The following is an 18,720-nucleotide window of genomic DNA, read 5'->3' on the forward strand; positions in this document are numbered from 1 at the left end:
CCAAGACTGGCCCAGAATTGTGAAGAGGAAGAATAGGAGGGGATTTTTAAGAAGCTGGAATATCTGGAACGGGGTGGACACAGGGAATGGAGGATGCATGAGCCCTGGCCCCTGGGGGTTGCATCGGTGGGTTGCACAACATGTGACCTCAAACGTGTGCAGCTGTGGTGGCGCGTGGCCCCCTCAGTTGCACACGTGAGGGGGCCTCTTGGATCCCTGAGTTGGCCACCCCCCAGAGACCCATGGCCATGTCCAGCCACTTCTGGACGCCAAGTGCTGCCAGGGCGCCAGCAGGGAAGCTCCATTCAGGACCCAGCCTGTATTCTGGCTCACTAGGGTTGCTGAATACATAGTATACAAACTCATGCTGATGTACCAACTTTTAACCCAAAGTATTTACATAGAAACTTTGTCTTTTTTCTCTTTTAATCACTAAGCATTGCTTTATTTTTTAAAGATTTTTTTTTATTTATTTGAGAGAGAGAGCACACGGAGAAGGAGAGGGAGAAGCAGACTCCTCACTGAACAGGGAGCCCGATGTGGGGCTCAATCCCAGGACCCCAAGACCATGACCTGAGCTGAAGGCAGATACTTTGCCAACTGAGCTACCTGGCACCCCTAAGCATGGCTTTAAATCCTAGACCCAGCCGTCCCCCAATCCACCCACCAGCTGGTTAAGCTTCGGTTTCTGGGGCTGGGAAATGGGGACAGGAGCTCTGTCTTTGCTGTATTTAAGTGAATTTGTGAGTGAGTGAAGTCTGAATGGATGGAAGACATGGACAAGTCATCTAATGGGTGGCTGGCTGGAGGAGGTATGGATCGAGGACTGGAGGAATAGATGGAGGGATGGTTGGATGGATGGTGGAGAGATGGATGTAGAGATGGATGGAGGATGGATGGATGGAGGGATGGGTGGAAGGATGGATAGAGGGATGGATGGATGGATAGATGGATGGAGGGATGGGTAGCTGGCAAGAGGAGGGATGGATGGGTGGGTGGATGGATGATGGATGGATGGAGAGATGGATGGAGGGATGGATGGATAGATGGATGGAGGGATGGGTAGCTGGCAGGAGGAGGGATGGATGGATGGAGGAATGGATGGGTGGATGGATGGATGGATGATGGATAGATGGAGGGACGGATGGAGGGATGGATGGATGAGGGATGGAGGGAGGGATGGATGGATGATGGATGGATGGATGGAGGGATGGATGGAGGGATGGAGGGAGGGATGGAGGGGTGGATGGAGGGATTGGATGGACAGATCACAATGGCTCAGTGGTCTCAGCTTGAGTATCATTTTGGATTCAGCCACACTTGACTGAGTGTGTTGATAATTAGGTGGGATGAGTAATGTGCAGAATGTTACCCCACTGTTGTTTTCACAGCAAATAACTGGAAACCACCTAAATGTCTGTCCATGGGGAATTGGTTAAATAATTTACTCTAGATCCATACAACTGAGTACAGTGCATCACTAACAATGATGTATTTCTCTACGGAGGGGTGGTGGTGAAGGGAATGTGTGCTCACAGTGGCATCATGGCCTGGCTCCTCGTACAAACTGTGAGTGTGGGAGTGATCGTGGGTGGCCACGGTGGCTACTGCTGGCAGAAGATTAATGAGAATTTCAACTTTCTAATTTTTTTTTGTAGCCTGAGTTACATTATTTTCATAATTAAAAAAAAGTATTTTCATGTTGGAGGAAAAGAGTTTTCTGGTTTTTAAAAGCCACATCGAAGTGGATTTTAAGTTTCTCCCCAAACATCTGCTTATAACTGGTAACATCTCAATGCCTCCATCAAAATGGCCCTGGGAAACCCTCTTCTTATCCAGGAAGTGCAGTGGTCCTCGTCATGAGAGATGCCGGGCATTCGCTGTGTGATGTGGAGATTTGACCCCCCTGCAAAAGAGAGATTCTTTGTGAGGACTCCCTAAAACACGTGGGAGGACCTTCCAGGTCTTTCCAGAGAGTTCTGCCAAAGCCAGGGCACTCGTGTTCATTGATATTGTGTTTCTGTTTGTGCCCAAAGACTGGGTCACCACTGGGGCCATGGAGGAAATGTGGTGATGGACGCTCCTCCCTCCAGGTTCCCGTGACCCCTCCGAGACACCACTGTCCATGCTAGGATCCCCTGCCCAGTCTTTTGCCCAACCAAGAGCTTTTGCAACCAGCCTGGGGAAGCCACATCCTTTACCTAATGGTATCCCTGAACCAGGCATCCTGGCCACAGTCCTGGACTTGACCTATCATCGGCCAGTTCCTTCTGGCCCCAGTCCTGACGGTTGCAAGCCCCCCACTTCACAGCCCCCAAGCCTTCCTCTGATCCTATCGCTGAGCCTTCTCTTGGTGGTCTGGTCCTGAGCCTATCAAGGCAAGCAGGTATCCTGCCCCCTGGGCCCGGTTGCTTAACAGCTAAAGCCAGGACGACCAGGGACTGATGGTCTGAGGTTGATCTCCTTAGATAAGGGACCCAGTTCTCACGATTGGCACAGAAAGTGGGACCCTGGGTGTTTCATGCAGCTGGTGCTCATTCATGCCCCTGGGGTCACTCCCCATGCTGTGGCGGCTGTCCCAGGTGTGGGCACCAGGCCAGAGGCAGGAGGGTGTGAGGAGCTGCCCTCTGGGGCAGCTGTCCATCCATCCCTCCATCAGAGCCTGGCTCTGAGTTGGGAAGAGGCCAGAGCACCAGTGTCCCCTCCTTCCATGCCTCTCTAGAAGGCCATTTTCCCTCAGTGACCCACATCCTCCCTCTTCTCTCTTCCCGGATGCTGGATGCAAAGCTTTCTCTGATGGGCCGTAGGTCTCAGCCATGCTTGGAACAGCCCAAGCCTCACCTCAAAGGCTGGGGTGCAGTGCTTAGACTCCTGTTCACCAATTCCAGAAGTATCCTTGCCCACTCCGCCTGCCCACATGCTGCCATGTTTAGCATGGGGCTCTCCAAGACTAGGGACCCAGGCTTCTCCACCCAAGCATGCCTCTTGGGGTCCCCTGGGCTCACTCTGTCCACTCCATTGCCCTGTGCCCATGTGCCCTGGACAAACAGGGCTGGGCTGGGCTACCTGGCACGGGGACCCTATCGTGGCCCTCTGTCCTGTCCCCACTGGAGGTGGCTCTAGGTCAAGGTGTGCCGTCTCCCTGGTCACCTTCCCTCAGGTTCCTGAGGCCCAGTGGCTCTGAGCCACTCTGAATCACTGTCACCACTGACCACAGAGGCTGTTCTGAGCTTGGAGCTCAGGGGACAGGAAGCTCTGAATGGGGCTCAGGCATCATCTTCCTGAGTCACCCTTGGAGAAGCTGAGACACAGCTTGCTCCTGACACAGGAGAGAGGGCCCAGCAGGGCAGGGGGTGTGCAGGCCACTCAGGATGGGGGCACAGGGGTGGAGGCTGTCCCCAGGTGGGGACGCCCCTGTAGGACATTGCACCTGCCCCGACGGGCCAGGCCAACATGGGGGAAGAGCATGAGTCTGCACTGGTCGAAAAGTGGGGCAGGTGGGGGAAGAAGCACCCGGGGCTGGGCCTGCCATGGGTTCTGGGGCTTCTGCTGCTCAGATGTGTCATGAGGAAGCATCAGAGTGAGCTGGGGGTGGGCCACAGGCCCTGGGCTGGGTGTGGGGGTGCAGGGCTCCCCGGGCCTCAATCTCCAGGTGTGTGATGAGGAATCGGCCTCAGGTTAATCTGGTCTCCAGCTTTGCTGATTCTCTGTGGCCCTCTCTACGGAAGCAAAGACCCCCCTCCTTTTGGAGACCACATGAACTGGGAACGGTGTATGTGAGGTGCCCTGGGATCTGGGAGTCCGCCGACCGTGGGGTAGAAGCTCTGCCCGATACGTTGCCACCTGCCTGAGGCCTGTGGAACGTGGCAACCTGTGCTCAGAGCTGGGGGTGAGGAAGGGTGCCTCCCTGGCCCCTGGTTCAAGCGTTAGCTCATGGGGGTACAGGAGGCTGCCTTGGGGCGAGTGGGCACAGCTGTGGGCACCGCCCCCTCTCCCGCCCCAACCCTCCCAGCGGCTCTGCTCTGTTGGAGATATCGGCGGGACGGCCACTCCACATGGCTCAGGATGAGCCTCAGCTTGGGGAAGGGCTGGGGGACGGCGTACCCAGGCGGGCAGCCACCAATGGGTTCAACCTGGCACCCGACTGCCCTTCTTCCCCAACCTCCCCTCCAAGTGGAGGGCTGACCAAGCTGCCTGCCTACTTCCTGTGGCCAAGAGACAAAGGGGCGCAGGAGGCCCCCAGCGCAGAGGCCCATGGAGTCCAGGCAAGGTAGGGGTGCTGGCCCCTCCCAGACACCTGCAGAGGCTCTGGGCCCTCTCTATCCCTGAGCCCGGGGCCTGAGTCCCAGCCGTCCCTCCACACCCTCTCCCCCTGCACATGCCGCCCGTGTTGCTTCTGGCCCTCTTCCTCCTGGGGAGCTCCACTGCTGGGACCCCAGGGGAGTCCTGACCCCACGGGACCCCTCCCTTCTCCAGAGGCTCCTGTAACCTTGTCTCTAGTTCCAGCCGCTGGGAGGCCTTGTGGCAGCTCATCTGCACACAGCTCACAGGAGGGCCTAAGTGGGGGCAGCCGGGCTCAGCACCGTCTCCTGTTGCTTCCTCAGCGTCCAGCCCTGATCAGGAGCTGGTGGGCATCATCGGTGGCCACAATGCCCCCCAGGGGAAGTGGAGTGGCAGGTCAGCCTGAGAATCTACGCTTACCACTGGGCCTCCTGGGTGCACATCTGCGGGGGCTCCCTCATTCGCCCCCGGTGGGTGCTGACCGCCGCCCACTGCATTTTCCGGTGAGTCCCACGTGCTGCTGTCCAGCTCTGGGTGGGACGTGGGGGGAATCAGGAGGTGGGAAACCTGGGTTCACGGTAGGATTCTGCCTGGAATTGCCACTCCCCTCCCCGCGGTGCCCAGGGGGCTGCCCTAGGAGGACCCACCTCTGTGGCTTCTTTTTGACCCCAGGAAGGACACCGACCCCTCAGCCTACAGCATCCATGCCGGGGACGTGTATCTCTATGGGGGCAGGAGGCTGCTGAATGTGAGCCGCGTCATCATCCACCCCAACTGCAACTACGCCAATGTGGGCGCGGACGTCGCCCTGCTCCAGCTGTCAGACTGTGGAGGGCACCGCTAACGTCAAGCTGGTCAGGCTCTCGTCAGCCCAGCTTGAGGTCACCCCAGAGGACTGGTGCTGGGTGACTGGCTGGGGCGCCATCAGGATGCACCGTGTGTGGGGGGCGGGGGTCGGGCGGGGCCTTTCCCAAGCCTGTCATCCCCGGGAACTCCTGGCGGGCAGGGGGTTGCAGGTTCCAGAAAGGAAAGAGAAGGGGCTGCTCGCACATCAGTGCCCCCACCCCCGCGCCATGCACTCCACTCGGGAGGGAGATCCAGCCCCCCCAGGCGGGATGGTTCTGTGACTGGCTGACAGGCAGACTGAGCTCAGGGCTCAGTCTTGGGATGGGGAAATGCAAATGCTTATTTATTTCCACTTTAAAAGGAGATATTTTGGGGAGAAAACCAGAAAAACTCACCCTTCTGCTTTCTGGTCATTCTGTCGGCAGAGTCTTAGGAATTCAGAGGTGGGCAGGGCCTCCTGCGCCCCGGGGGGGCCCCACAGCGGCCTGCCAGGGGGAGGCTGCGCCCCGCGGGGCCCCAGGTGGCCGGGCAGGACGTGCTGCCAACCTCTGGTCGCCTCTCCCAGAATCACAGCCCCCCCCTTAACGCCTGCAGCAGGTGAGGGTGCAGGTGGTGGAGAATGCCGTCCGTGACCAGCTGTACCACAACGCCTCTGGACAGGGCCAGCAGGGGAAGATCATCCAGGACGACATGCTGTGCACGGGGACTGAGGGCCCAGACTCCTGCTACGTGAGTCCCACCCCATCTCCGCCCCCTGTCCTGCCCCGGCTGCTGGCGGCCACTCAGCCCTCCCTCTCCTCCCACAGGGCAACTCTGGAGGCCCTCTGGTCTGCAAGGCGAAGGGCACTTGGTACTTGGTAGGAGTGGTCAGCTGGGGCTACGGCTGTGCCCTGCGCGACATTCCCGGGGTCTACACGCGCATCCAGACCTACGTGCCCTGGATCACGCGGCAGATCTGGAGGTGCCCCTGACCCAGCTGGGAGCAGCGGCTCCTGCCTTCTCCCAAGGCCTGCTGTTTCAGCCTCAGCCCCACTCGCCCTGGTCTGGGCTCCACCTTCTCAGTGTCCCCGGCCTCCCCGACTGGTGGCGGATAGAGCAGGAGGATGCTGGGGAGCGGGGCCGGAGGCCTCTGGGGCAGAGGGTGCCTCACTGCGCTGTCTGTCAGATTAAAGAGCTTGAGGAATGACCCGGGTGTGGCCAGAGTCTTTGTGGGATGGGCTGACCACGGGCAACGTGGCTTTCCGTGGGAGTGTGTCCCCCAGCCCTGATGTGCAGAGGGCTGCACGCAGGGGCCGGTGTCCTTCCAGGCCTGGGAAGGGCAAGCGAGGATCTGTGTCGGCTCCACTCTGGGGCCGCAGCCCTGGGGCTGGGGAGGGGACGGCTGAGTGGCCCTTGGTGGGGGCAAAACATCCCGGAGCCCGATGGCGGGTGGGCAGGCAGCAGTGGGAATGGGCTAAATGGCATTGAGCTGTGTACTTCCACTGGTAACGGGGGTGGAATTATGTTTGTGTACGTGAACATGATCAAACACCCAAAGTCCCCAGCACACATTCCTGTATTTACGGGGGGCCCAGCGAGCGACGGAGGGCTGCCCGCCCAGCATGGTCCGGCCGCTCTGTGAAGTAACAGACCTCTCGCCCCGTGGCTGCCCCTCGGCCTGTTGGTCCCTCCTTCCACCTCCCACCAGCTCCCTGGAAGGATGGCGTTTGCAGGGAGCCCTTGGGCAGGGGCAGGAAGGGAGTGACTGCCCGAGATAAGACAGGCTTCAGTGTCTCTGGCCTCGCCAGAATCAATAGAGCCATGGCTCCCGGAACCTCCTGGTCCTTCCTGCTCCGTGTTTGTTCTGCACCTGGACCAGGCAGATGCTGAAGGTCACTCTGCCTGGGCTTCTTACCTCAAATCCCACCCCGTTGCCTGAAGCCTGATCCCTGACCAGCTGTGTGGCCTTGCCTCACTGGGGCGGCCGGGTCCCGGAGCCTGGGGCTGGGCCGGGGGGCCAGGGAGGGACCAGACCCTCTTCCCCGCATGCAGGGCAGAAGGGAACAGAGCTGAGAGCAGGACAGCAGGCGTCAGAACCGCCAGGGACAGGGAAGAGGTGGGAGGCCAAGGGGGAGGGGCTGGGTGTAGCTCCAGGCCATGGTGACATCATGCCAGTCAGACGCCACCAAGGCTCACGGAGAACCTGGAGTCTCCACTGGGCCCTTGGTACACGTCTGTCCAGATAAGGAGGGGGTCTTCGGAGAGCAGAAGGGGCAGGCTTTACCTCTCCAGCCCCAGCCCCCGTCTCTTCCTGTGGTCATTCCTGGGACTGGGGTGGTGTGACCCCCACAAGGCCAGGGTCACAGGGATGATGCTGCAGAGGACACACTAGGGGCCACCTGGTTCGTCCTCTCTGGAGCCCTTGGTCTTTGCAGTGGGGAGACCTGCGGGGAGGCTGGTCCTGCAGCCCCCAGTGCTGGCCGGGGCTCCAACACTCTCCATCCTGCCTCTGTCTACAGATGTGGCTCCTTCCGGTGCTCCTTGTGCTCCCCTTCCTGGGAGAAAGGGGTGAGTCCCACAGCCAGAGCGCCCATCTGCCTGGAACCCAGACCTCTGACCGTGGGGACCCAGTCCACGGCTCCTCCGAGCCGGGGCCTTCTCCAGCCACATGCATACTCCATGGTCCCTCCTGGGCTCCTTGCTTCCCAGCTCCCTGGGAGATGGGGTGGGGGTGGGGGGCACATATTCGATCCAAACTGTCCTTGGGGCTGCACAGCTTGTACCCCGCTGGTCTGTGTGCGAGAACCGTCACGCACACATGCCCTTCGGTAACCTTCAGCTCTCAGAGTCCTTTCCCTTGGAGCAGCTCCTCTGCGTGGGACTCAGGAGGAAGTCGAGGCAGAGAATGGTAAATCGAGGCTTCCTGGTGCCCTGCCCGCCGCCACCGCATGCCAGAACCACATGCAGGGCTTTCCCCTGACTTGTGTCATTTAAGCTTCAAAATCACAGCGGTGGAAATGCCGTCCAGGGGCAGGGAGACTGGAGGTCTGCCTCCTTCTCCAACCTGGTGCCACCAGCCACCCACGGGGGCTGCTGACGTCTAGATTACTTACAATTACGATGAAAAATTCAGCTCCTCAGTCCCAGGGCACACTTCCTTCCTGTGGCCAGGGGCCTGGACCGCACTGGACTGCACTGGACCACGGTACAGAGCATGCCCATCGCTGTAGAAAGTTCCACTGGGCAGTGCCGTTTGCAACTCAGAAAGCTGAGTGTGGGCTATCGAATCTGCGGTGGAGGTGGGAGGAGGGTCCAGCTCTCCGGCCCCCCACCGGGCCCTGTTTCCCCAGAGGAGGCCAGCCGGTGACCCTGTCTCTCCACCAGGGAGGAGCTTCAGCCCGGAGGCCCGTATCGTTGGGGGTATGGCGGCAGCGCCCCGGCAGTGGCCCTGGCAGGTCAGCCTCCGAGACCAGGGGCAGCACATCTGTGGAGGCGGTCTTATCAGCCACCGGTGGGTGCTGACCGCCGCCCACTGCGTCTCCAGGTGAGTCCTGCCTCCCCACACCGGGCAGCCCGGGCCGTGAGATGCCCTGGGGCAGCTGTGCGGGGAAGAGAACTGTGGGTCTGGAGCAGCACCCGGGCCCACGGGGCTCCCTGGCCTTTTCTGCCACTGGCAGGCGGCTCGGAGCCCCGCAGGCAGGCCTGGTGCCTGCACCTGGCTCTCCCCTCCAGGACTGTGCCTCAGACGCTGGCCATTCCCTTCAAACTAGGAAAGAAAACAAACTTTAATTATTTGACAATACTTGGAAGTCAGGAACTTTTTTCCAATTTTTGGAACTCTGGTTAAATGCACAACATAAAATTGATCATCTCGATCCCTTCTCAGCCCACAGTTCACACTGTTGAGTAACCACCTCCCCCTCCCCAGGAACTCCTCCGTCTTCCCAAACTGAAGCTCTGTCCCCACTAAGCACTCACGCCCACCCTCCCCGGCCCGTCACCCACCCTCCACTTCCCATCTCCATGGTTCTGACGATCGCAGGGACCTCATCGAAGCCGAATCCTGCAATGCGTATTCTCCGGAATCGGGCCAGTTGCACCGAGCAGGTCTTCAAGGGTCACCCATGTTGTTATAGCAAGTGTCAGAAATTCTCTTTTCTATTGCTGGATGTTATCCCGCTGTGCGGATGGGCAGTGTTTTGTACATTCATTCCTCTGTCTGTGGACACCTGCATTGCTCCCCGTTTCAGCGATTGTTATCATGCTGCTCAGCACGGGTGTACGAGAAAGTAGAGAGTATTTCAAGAGCTAGATGCCCTCTGACGATACTTGAAAACAAAAAGCAGAATCAAACTATCATAAAACAATTGGGTACTGAATTCTATATAAAGAGAATTCACAATCAAGGTTGGTCCCTCCTGAAGCTGAACTATGGTGTCAACTTAACCTTAGCAGATGCAATAATTAAAGTATAATCGGCTGGTCCCAGGTGTCATCTTGGGGTAAATAAGCCTTTCACCATTCTGTTGGTGCTGGGGCTGTTCCTGGGATGTCCTCAGTAGACGTCCAGTCCTGGAAATCATGGCCGACGGTTACTGGGGGCTTCCTGCCCCAGGGCACTGTCCCAAGCACACTCAGGACAACCGCCTTAGGTAGATACTTTTACCCCCATGTTCCAGGATGGGAAACTGAGGCACAGAGAGGTGAGTAATTTGCTTAAGACCAAATGATACGCAAGAGGCAGATGTGGGATGTGGACCCTGAGAAAAGGGACACTGGGGTTAGGGGCAGTCCTGCTGGGACAATGTAGCCCTCCATCGGTCATAGGCATCAGGCCCAGAGAGAGCAGCTCCCTGAGGAACTCAAAACACTTTCATCAACAAGTTCCTGCCTCCTTTGTGCTTTCAAATGGCCCCTCCCAGGTCACTGCCCACCTGCTGTCCTCAGATGTCAGGGAGGTGGCCTGCTGACGTGCTCCATGAGTTCTGCAGCCCCCCCCAATGCAGCTCCCCCCACTTGTACCCCTGCCCCTGCCGAGAACGTTTTCTCCCCGCCCCCCCCCCCCGGGGCAGCCCACCCTCCCCCCCCGGCCCCCCCCCGGCCATCTCAGCACTGTGCCCGGCTGTCTGGCCCAGGAAGAGCAGGGCTGTGTCCACTCCGTCCCCACCAGTATAGGCCCTGCTGCATGGAGGACTCTCCACAGTCAAAGGCTGAACCACCTGTCACCTGGAGCTGGAGTTTACATGGGAGTCTTTCCCTGCCAGACGGGGTTTCCTGGGGACAAGTGCCCAGAGGATGTGCCCTGTGTTCCTCATGCCTGGATCTGACTCAGAGGGCCAGGGTAGAGCAGATGGTCCTTCAGTGCCATGCCCTCTCCCCAGGAGAGCTAGCTGGGTGAAGCCGGAGCCACTGGACCACCGCCCTCAGAGCCCACCATGTCCTTTCTGCTTCCTGCCCAGCTTCACGAATCTGCAGGACCTGAGCATCCAGCTGGGAGAGGCTGTGCTGTATCCCAGTCCCCGGGACTCCGTCTCTGTGGCTGCCGTCCGCGTCATCCAGCACCCCTCCAACGGGGACGCCCTTCAGGGTGGCGACGTGACTCTGCTGAAGCTGGCCCGCCCTGTGCCCTTCTCCAGCGCCATCAGACCCATCCCTCTGGCTCCACCGGGCTCCGACTTTCCCACAGGCACCCTCTGCTGGGTGACCGGCTGGGGGGACATCCGGCAGAATGGTGAGTGAGGGGCAAGGGGCTGGGGGCTGGGGCACAGGGAGCTGCCCTGAGCTGAAGGCATGCAAGGGTGCAGTGAGTCACCCCAGTCTTCTCTCTGCCCCTCACCTCAACGTAGAGGCCGGCCCAGGCCTCATCCTGCACTGCTCAGCCCTGCTGTGGCCTGGCATCTTCCTCCCCGCCCAGATGATAGGAATGTGGGCCCTGGGGAGAGAACTGTGGAGCCGCTACTCTTAGCTCTTCACAGAGAGCGGCACACCACCTCGCGGTCCCTGAGGGCCCCTCAGCCGCTGTCCCCTGTGTCCCACAGTGGCCCTGCCTGAGCCCCATAGGCTGTGGGAGGTAGATGTGCGCATCGTTGGCCTACCACCTGGAGCCCATCACCAAGGAGATGCTCTGTGCTGGCTACGTCCAGGGCCAAAAGGGATTCTGCGAGGTCAGTCCCCTCTGGCCTATGTTCCTGCCCCTGATTCACTGTGGGGTCCTGGAGAGTCACTGGACACCTGTAGGCCTCAGTTTCCCCATAAATGCAGTGGGAGTGAGGGTGCAGAGCCCCCTTTCACAGGGAAGCAGTGACACACCTCCTCCGTGCTCAGCAAAAGGCTCTCCCAGGTCCCCTCTCTAATCCTAAGTGACGCTGGGAAGCAGGCTGGATCCTGGACTTGGGGCAGGGGTGGCATCTTACGATCTAGCTCCACGAGGTTGGGGACTTTTCTCACCCAAGGTGGAACAGCGTCTGGCTTGGAGCTGGAACTTGACAAAGATTTCTTGTAAGAACGAGTCCAGAGCCATCCTGACAATAAAAAGCAGAAAGTGTGGGCTCCAGCTGTCACAGGGAGGTGAGCAGCTCCTGCAGGGGCTAGAGGGACAGGGGTCCAGACCCAGAGACGCCATGCATCTTGTAAGGGAGGCAGTGTGCATCGGAACAAGCAGGCAGGCTTTGGATAATAACAACAACAATAATAATAATAACAAAGTGACTACATCTCAGCACTGCTTTTACTAGCTGTGCGACCTTCAGCAAATTGCTTGACCTCTCTGAACCTCAGGGTCCTCAGCTGTTACAAACAAAAAAAAGAGGCAGCTAGAGCTGATATGCAGATTGCAAGGAGGAACCTCTTCAAGATGGAAACTCGGGGCTACCACACCTGCTACCTGGAGCCCCAAGGGAGCTTGCCCTGTGTGTCCTCCCCTTGCCTTAGCATCCGGCCCCCTCTGACAAGCTCCCTGATGTTAGCCTCAGTCTGAGAGCTCCCACCCCTGCTGCACAGACCCGAGTCCCACTGGACCTGTTTGTTATTCTTGCTTCTTTCAGGGCGACTCCGAGGGCCCCCTGGTCTGTCAGCTCAGAGACAGGCGCTGGGTGCAGGCGGCAGTGGTGAGCTTCAGCAGGGGATGCGCTGAGCCCAGACTCCCGGGGGTGTATGCCAGGGTGTCTGCCTACCGGGCGTGGATCCAGCGCCACCTGCTCCGAGGGAGGAACTTTCGCAGGGGCTGACCCCTCCCCTCCCCTCTAATCGGTCTGCATTCTTACATCTTTCTCCCATGTTCTTGTGCACCACTTCTCCCTTCTGTTCTGTTGACCCTGCCTCTCGCACTCATCCTCCCTCCCCCCGACCCTGCTCCGTGCTCCCTGTTCCCACCCGCCCCCATGTGGCCAGCTGACCACTGGAGCCCAAGTCCTGGCTTTAGCGGAGAGAACGGGAAAGGGAGGCTGGCAGTTTGCCTTGCACCTGTTTAAGGCAAAGAGCTGGGGCCAGGATGGAAGCACGAGTTGCGGGGGTGGGGGATGCCTGGGGGCCGCCAGCACCCACCTGCAAGGAATAAATGGTTGGTATCTTCTGGCCAGTTTTTCCAAAACGTCGCGGAGAGGGGCAGCACCCGCACTTGTCCCAGGCAGAGGCCCCGAGGGGTGCTCTGCGTGCTGGTAGTCGTCCGGGCGGCAGGTGTGGGCGGGGCCAGCCCTCAAAGGAGAGGCCTAGGGCTCCCCCTAGGCAGCGGCGGCTACAAATTTGGAAGATAACGCCTGACTCCCCGGGGCACGGGGACACCCGCCGAGTGAGCGCAGACCCCGGCAGCGCGGGTCGCAGCCGGAGAAGGCTGGAAGCGGCTCGCTCCTTGACCCGCCGCCCGCACGCCCTGCGTCGGCCCTCGCAGCTCTCCGCAGCCCCTCCTCCCCGCAGCGCCCCGCCCCTCTGCGCAGCCCCGCCCCTCGTGGCGTCCCGCTCCCGCCCCCGCAGCCCCCCGCAGCCCCCCTCCCCCCACGCCGCCGGCTCTCCGCAGGGGGGGCGGGGGGGGGCGCCGTGGAGGGACCGCGGCCTCGCGGGGGGCACGCAGGCCACTCCTGATTGGTCTGCGGGGCTGCGCGTCCGCGCCCTCCCATTGGTGTCTGGAAGGGAGGGCGGCCTCTATTGGCTGCCACCTTTCTCTCCCTCTCTCCCTCTCTCAAATAAATAAATAAAAAAATATATATATTTTTTAAAGATTTTATTTATTTATTAGAAAGAGTGAGCGACAGAGCACAAGCAGGGGGAGCAGCAGAGGGAGAGGGAGAAGCAGACTCCCCGCTGAGCAGGGAGCCCCACTAGATCCCAGAACCCTGAGATCATGACCTGAGCCAAAGGCGGACACCGAGCAGACTGAGCCACCCAGGCGCCCCAAATAAAATCTTTAAAAAAATGCAAATGTCGGGCGCCTGGGTGGCTCAGTTGGTTAAGCGACTGCCTTCGGCTCAGGTCATGATCCTGGAGTCCCTGAATCCAGTCCCGCATCGGACTCCCTGCTTGGCGGGGAGTCTGCTTCTCCCTCTGAGCCTACCCCCTCTCATGTGCTCACTCTCTCTCATTCTCTCTCTCTCAAATAAATAAATAAAATCTTAAAAAAAAATGCAAATGTCCAAATCAATGAGTCGGACAAATGTATACAATCAAGTAGCCGCTATCACAATCAAGTTTAGACAACGTTCCCTCTCTCCCCTCCTGTCCTTGACACCCCCAGCTGGGGAGGAGGCTGGACCGTCCCACAGCCGGGGAGGATGGAGGAGGGGCTGAGGGGGCCCCACCTGCTCCTTCTGCGCACCCCGAAGCCCTGGACCTCCTCTCCCTTTGTCCCCCCCATGCATCCTGTCACCTGGCGATAAGTGGCCGGCTCAGGGACACACAGACCACAGCAGGACCAGGTCAGATCCAAGGTGCCCTGTGGACAAACCCACGTTTTCTCCTTACCCGGGCAGGGGTGGGGATCAGTGCATCCCACTTCCAGGAAGCCATCCCCAGACTCCCCGTCCCCACACCCAGCCTGTGTTCCTGTGGTCTCCACCACAGATCAGATGGGCACAGTGCCCAGCTGTCCGGCTCAGGTCAGGCCCTTCCTAACCGTCCTCTGTATGGCCGGGGCCTCATGACTGAGCCGATTAGGGGCCCTGGGAGGGGCTGGACTTGCCTGCACCCGCCCCGGCTTCAGAAAGAAACTCCAAAGACCATCTGTGTGGCCCCTCCACATCTCTAACACCGTGCCCCTTGTCTCCTTTGACAGGAGAGCAAACTGAGGCACAGGGAGGGGTGTTCTGTCCCCGCATGCCTCCCTGCTCTGGCCCCCGGATGCCCTCCTGGCTGGATGGGGTCTCCTGTCGCCCAGTGGATGTGGCTTCTGTGGGCCTGTGTGGAGGCCCCTCAGGAGGACCCCTCCTCCTTGCTCCCACCTTCACAGTAGCTGCTCACTTGGCTCAGGCTGCCCTTCGGCCCTGACCCTTCCTGGTCTGAGCTGGGCTTACCTGTATCTTTGAACAGGAGCTGGGCTGTGTGGGTATGGTTTTCAGGGATACGGGGACACCCCAGGTATATGCTCACCCCCTGCCCTGCTCCCCTCCCTGGCCCCAGGCCTGCTCTGGTCTGCAGCTCTGGGCTTGAAGGAGCCTAATCCTGTCTTTCCACCCCCCACCCTGTCCCCACTGAGCCTTTCTTCCTGAAATGCCCCTCCCTCCACACTTCATCCAGCCCAGGGCCTAAACAGGCCTAAGAAAATTCTAGAAGTCATCATCCCCACTATGGACAATGATTACCCCTGGGTGAGATGGGGGAAGGAGGAAGGAAGACGGATTTCTTGTTTTCTTGTCTTAACACATCTGTATCCATCAAGAGTTTGCAGTGGGCATGTACTACATTTGTAATTAAAAATAACTTCTAGATTAAGAGGGAAAAGGAGCAGCCTGTGTGCCTCCCCTATAAGAGGTTTCCTATCAGTGGGTAGTCGAGAGGAGAGACTGTGCAGAGCCAGGGCCCTGGGTCTCCCGTGCTTTGGGAGGTGGACTCCCGGCACTCCTCTGTCCCCATCCCTTGGTGGGCTGCAGGGACAGCAGGAGCCGGGACTGAGGAGGGGTTTGGAGTTTGGAGGTGCAAAGATGAAGAAGGCTCCTGCCCTGGTGGTCCTAGAGCCTCACTTGACGTGGAGATCAGTTCTAGAAGGATTAAAAGCAAAGCTTGTGTGTATACGTGAATGAATAATAATTAAATCTGCAGTCTATAAACACAAACACTTCCAACTTCAAAAAGCAAACAAAACCGTTTTCAGCAACTGTGAAAAACTAAGTGTAAATGCATCCATTTAATTGAAAATCTCCAAATGATGAAAAGAAGCCTAGAACTCGAATTGACAAAGGAGGGGCAGAGCTGCCAGAGGAGACAAGCCACTGAGCGACACAGGGAAGCTCCTAGCTCCCCCAGAAATGAGACAGACACAACTCTCAAATGGAAACAGTAGAAGCATGCTATTTGTTACCAAAAAACTTCAAAAATTGAGCATCTAGGGGTGCCTGGCTGGCTCAGTGGGTGGAGCGTGCGACTCTTAATCTCAGTGTTGTTGAGTCCGAGTCCCATGTTGGGCGTGGAGCCTACTTAAAAATTTAAAAAAATAAAAAATACATTAAAAATTGAGTATCTTGGGGCGCCTGGGTGGCTCAGTCGGTTAAGCGGCTGCCTTCGGCTCGGGTCATGATCCTGGGGTCCTGGGATCGAGCCCCACGTCCGGCTCCCTGCTCAGCGGAGAGCCTGCTTCTCCCTCTCCCTCTGCCTGCCACTCTGCCTACTTGTGCTCTCTCTCTATCTCTCTGTCAAATAAATAAATAAAATCTTAAAAAAAAAAAATTGAGTATCTCCTGTGCTTTTTCCCCATAATGTAGCAAGTAATACCTCTATTGTATTCTGTCTTCCTGATCATATGTATTATGTTACCTATCACTTATCATGGTTTACCCTTGGCTCATGATACATTATGTCTCACATTTGTATCCAGTGTTGGATTCAGAGTTACAGTGGAGAGAGCACATTTTCTGTAGGGCCATGGCAACAAGGGTAGGACTGGACTCCATTCTGAGTAAAGCAGAGACAAGTAGGGACCTATAGCCAAGGTGCAGGGGTTTCTGAATGGGAACTTAGTAAGAGGAGACATCTGGGGAATTCTGGCTGAACCAACCGATGGGGGCTCCTGCACGCCATCGAGTACCAGGGTGGGGAGTGAAGAATTGTCATCAGATATGGAGGGTGATCAGGTGCCAAAGGCAGGGGCTCTTGCTAAACTGGATTTTGCAAGGAAGTGCGCAGATGGGCCCAGGAGAAGTTTTGGTCGAGCAAAGATTGCTGGTCGTTGGCCATTGATGGAGGGAGCACTGGGGTCCAGGACTGTGGGGAGGAGAAACTTGAGTGGTCTTTCTAGAAATAATGTGGCATAGCCACCAGGGGTTATCTGGGAATCTGGTCTAGGGAGCCATCTCAGACAGACACAGCCCTAGGAACCCAGAGGGCGGTCTTCTGTGTATGGACACGAGGGAGGACCACAAAGTTCTGCGATTGGCCTGTATGGGATACGGGGGCGTCCCTAAGATGAAATGGGACGGTTGTGGGGAACGCAGCCCTCTGGAGACTGAAGTCTGAGAACAGAAGTGGATGGTTTCCTCGGTCAGGGGGTGTGTTCTCTACAGCAGCAGGGGCTCCGCCCCATTAATAATCACAGAAAACCTAACGTGGCACTACCCACAGGTGAGAATATCAGATGGTGGCCAGGATGAGGCGTGACAGACATTCTCCTGAGTTGCTGGAGGGAGTTCGAGGGGACAACCCCTCTGGAGAAGGGTGTGGCCTTGTCTAGAGAGTGCAGACCGCAGCAGCCCCCCGCCCGCACATGCTGCAGACATTGGGGAGTGGGCACAGGAATGACCACAGCCACCTGGTCCTAAGACCCCGAACACAGACAGCCCGAGCAGGCACGGCAGGAGTGGGCGTGGCCGTGACACATGACCGTGTGCGGGGAAAGCAAGGCTCCAGGGGGCGTCAACGCTCCATGACACTCAGCCAAAGGTGAGCATGAGCCCCAATGCCCCACCTTCCCCGTGGATGCGCGGTGTGAGCGGGGGGATGACGGTGCGCGGGAGGAGGGGGGACGGGGTGTCAGGGTGGTGCCCACTCTCAACCCCATCGCAGTGCCTGGGTGTCCCTAGAAACATCTTTTCAATGGTCAGAGAATCAGAGAACTGAGGTCACAAGACAGACAACTAACCCTAAATCTGGAGAGGACTGGGACTGAGCACTGGCCACCTGGAGAGATGCCGCTGGGGCCACCCAGAGCCAGGCTGCTGTCCGGACAGGGTGGGGGCAGGGCAAGGCCCCCCTAGGGGAGGGGCCACCCCGATGGCAGCGTGGGGGCTGCAGGGGGCCCGGGGGCCGTGAGGTGGGGAGGTGGGCAGGAGGCCCCGGTGACCAGTAGGCCCAGGGGAGAGGGAGGAGGTGGGCAGGTGGACAGGTGGGGCGGGAGGCCCTGGCTGTGGAGTCTGGTGGGGGCAGCGTCCAGGGGGTGGTTATCTCCTTGTCACTTCCATCTGCCCCCCCACCACTGATGGCACTGAGATGGCCACCCTACTAAGAGCTGCTCAGTAACAGCCAGGGGCGGGTGTTGTGGGGTCCCCAAGGAATCGGGCCTGCCATCCCGGGTGGGGACAGCAGGGCCCTTTCCTGTGTGGAGGCACTTGGCTTGGTCCTGCCCAAGGCAGTTTCCTCGTGTGATTTGGGGGGTGCATGTCAGCCCCGCCCTGGAAGGGAAGATGCAGAGGACATGCAGAGATGTGGGGAGGGGGACACTGTCCCTGGGCGCCTCCCTGCTCCTCTGAGGGTAGCCCACGGACATGAACTTCCCTGGGGGAAACAGGTCACATAGTGAGGACAGCACCACTGTCCCTGGGTGCAGCCATACCTGAAGGCCTCCTGAGGGCATCCTCGTTCTACATCTGGGCAGAGGAGAGGCGTACCTGGAAGGAGAGCTGCCTCAGGGCCAGGGATCAGCCTGCCGAGAAAGGGAGGGACACTCAAACACCCCGTTCCCAGTCTAGGCAAGACGTGGGAGCCCCGATCCACAGAGGGGAGCCGGCAGCCACTGCATGCAGACTGGTAGGCATCTTAGCCATCCAGAGCCTAGGAAGCCACGCCCCCCTCGGAGCGGGGGCTGACTCGTCCTCTGCTTGGCTGTATGCCCACCCTTGGGGCCTGTGGACACCCAGATGGGTGTCTGGGTGGTGGGGACACATGTCGTACGACGACCTTCATCTGAATCATCCACTTCCTTCACTCTGGATTGGAGGACGCAAGGCCCCTCCTCTGACCGCCTCCTGGCCAGGAAGGATAAATGGGCAGGGGAGAGTGGGCTGGGTTCATAGCAGCAGTGGTCGGCCAAGATAAGCCCCACACCCCGAGAACCCAACATCTGGGTGTTGCTGTGGAGCAGAGCAGAGGAGCCCCAGATCCAGGGCATCGAAACCCAGACCCCCAGGCCTTGACTGACGCCCTGATCCTGGGGGGCCCCACTCCATCTGCATGCTGTACCCTGCAGACCCCCAGCCTGGC

At 58.8% G+C, this 18,720-nt stretch overlaps 1 long non-coding RNA gene across 3 annotated transcripts; it reads right to left on the reverse strand.

The window, feature by feature from the left end:
• Positions 1–1,817: 1,817 nt before the first annotated feature.
• Positions 1,818–13,028, reverse strand: LOC116645585. 3 transcript variants are annotated; one of them, XR_004301971.1, is made up of 7 exons: positions 12,649–13,028; positions 11,554–11,627; positions 9,112–9,434; positions 5,523–8,872; positions 4,929–5,106; positions 4,702–4,811; positions 1,818–1,906 (listed from the first exon to the last, which is right to left on the reverse strand). It is a non-coding gene; the product is annotated as an uncharacterized LOC116645585 (long non-coding RNA). The 3 variants fall into 3 exon arrangements; XR_004301972.1 differs by lacking the exon at positions 4,702–4,811 and having other exon boundaries at positions 1,825–1,906; XR_004301973.1 differs by lacking the exons at positions 4,702–4,811; positions 4,929–5,106 and having other exon boundaries at positions 1,821–1,906.
• Positions 13,029–18,720: the final 5,692 nt, after the last annotated feature.

The sequence above is a fragment of the Phoca vitulina genome, unplaced genomic scaffold (assembly GCF_004348235.1).
Source record: "Phoca vitulina isolate PV1807 unplaced genomic scaffold, GSC_HSeal_1.0 scaffold33, whole genome shotgun sequence".
In the NCBI taxonomy this organism is placed as follows: Eukaryota; Metazoa; Chordata; class Mammalia; order Carnivora; family Phocidae; genus Phoca; species Phoca vitulina.